This window comes from Otolemur garnettii, unplaced genomic scaffold, assembly GCF_000181295.1.
Source record: "Otolemur garnettii isolate 467f Iridium unplaced genomic scaffold, OtoGar3 scaffold00114, whole genome shotgun sequence".
Classification (NCBI taxonomy): domain Eukaryota; kingdom Metazoa; phylum Chordata; class Mammalia; order Primates; family Galagidae; genus Otolemur; species Otolemur garnettii.
The window spans coordinates 6,705,194-6,707,315 of record NW_003852509.1 but is presented as its reverse complement, the minus strand read 5'-3'; positions in this window follow the sequence as shown (position 1 = coordinate 6,707,315).

The following is a 2,122-nucleotide window of genomic DNA, read 5'->3' as shown; positions in this document are numbered from 1 at the left end:
AGCCATCATTGCTGTTTTGGTGGGCCTGGGCTGGATTCGAACCCGCTACCTTAGGTGTATGTGGCTGGCGCCTTAGCCACCTGAGCCACAGGCGCCGAGCCTATATTTGTGTTTTATTGTTATACAAGCATGTAATTGTTTACATATTGGTTTCATATTAGCAGGGAGTACATTGGAAAATCTCAACATTATTTTGCAAGAATCCAATGCAACTAGAATTGTCTACATCAGCAGTATAGGTTTGTTTTTTTTCTTTTCCTTTGATGAGTTGTAGACCTTTTCAGCATTTGATTTGTTTTCTCAGTGTTGATTATGGGTATTCATTTTCTTTTAGTTACCCTAACTTGTTACAAGAGAGACATATTTTAAGTATAGCTTGTATAAGACTGGGTTAGACCTTTGGCAACAAAACAAAATCAGTTCACTGCTGTATGGAGATTTAACTCACACTAGGACAACTGAATTAGTTCTTACAAACATTACTATTCCCCAAACATTGGGCTTGTCTTAAATTTTCCTTTAAGGATTTTCTTTTTCTTTTATGTATATATATAAAAGAAATGTCACCCTTGGTAGAGTGCTGTGGTGTCACAGCTCACAGCAACCTCTAACTCTTGGGCTTAATTGATTTTCTTGCCTCAGCCTCCCAAATATCTGGGATTACATGTGCCTACCACAATGCCAGGCTATTTTTTTGTTTTAGTTGTCATTGTTGTTTAGTTGGCCCGGGCTGGGTTCAAACCCTCTAGCCTCAGTGCATGTGGCCAGCGCCCTGCCCACTGAGCTATGGGTGCTGCCTTTTATGTATATTTTTAATGAAACTTCCCCTAAGGATTTTTTTAGAAAAATCTCATTTTAGCCAGCTGAATGACACCTAAAAAAAATCCTCACTATATCAAATATCTTTGCTTTAAAGAACTAGTGAGAATATTTTTTCAAATACCTCAATTTGCAAGTGTTTATTTTTATGTTTTTACAAATATTATACTAAAAGGAAATACCTTACTTTTATATTCATATCCTACCTAGATTAAATAAATAAAGGGATGTTTTCAAAACAAAAATTATTTTATTTACTTAGCTTTCCACATAATAAAAGCAAAGGAATTTTCTAAAGGTATCTGAGATCAAAAGGGGTTTTCCACACTTACCTGTAATTTTATCTATTAGAATTAATGTTGTTTATTGAAAGGCAGGAGAGGATATTTTCAAATATTTGGACTGGCATGTACTTTTCAGTAGCAACAAAACTATGTATTTAATATTTGAATAAAAAATGTACAAATATGTATTTAAACAACAATAATCTTGTTAGTTGATTAATATTTTACTTTTTTTGTTGTTGTTTTTGCAATTTTTGGCCAGGGCTGGATTAGAATGTGCCACCTCCGACATATGGGGCCAGCACCCTACTCCTTTGAGCCACAGGTGCCACCCATTTAATATGTTATATGTGTTACGTCTTAACAAAAAATGATGGTTTCAATATTGAGTTTCTTGTCAAATTCAGATCTCTTGCCTTGTTTTTTTTAGAGACAGAGTTTCACTATGTTGCCTTGGGTAGAGTGCTGGGCTTAGGCGATTCTTTTGCCTCAGCCTCCCCAGTAGCTGGGACTAGAGGTGCCCGCCTCAACACCTGGCTTTTTTTTTGTTGCTGTTTGGCTGGGGCTAGTTTTGAACCCGTCACCCTTGGCATATGGGGCTGGCGCCCTACTCACTGAGCCACAGGTGCCGCCCTCTTGCCTTGTTTATTGGAGGTTCAGCAGTCATAACTTTGTTAGGAATGTAAGAGAAAGAAATTTGAAAGGCAATGAAGAATACGAAATTTGAAGGAAGGATCATGTATTATCTTTGGGAACACAGGTTTGGACTTAAATATCACTAGTCCCTTGACGATTTCTAAAGAAGCATAGAAAAAGTTTAGAGTTTCTGAAGTTGCCCAGCTTTTAATCAGTGGTGAATTTAAAAGACACTTGTTTATGATCTTTCTTGAATTAGGTGCTCAACAGGTGATTTACAGATTGTTATTTATAAAACATAAATAAGTCGCTTTTCCTCTTTTAGGTCAGAGACCCCGTCCAGCCTCACAAATTTTTTTTTTTTTTTTTTTTTTTTTTTGAGA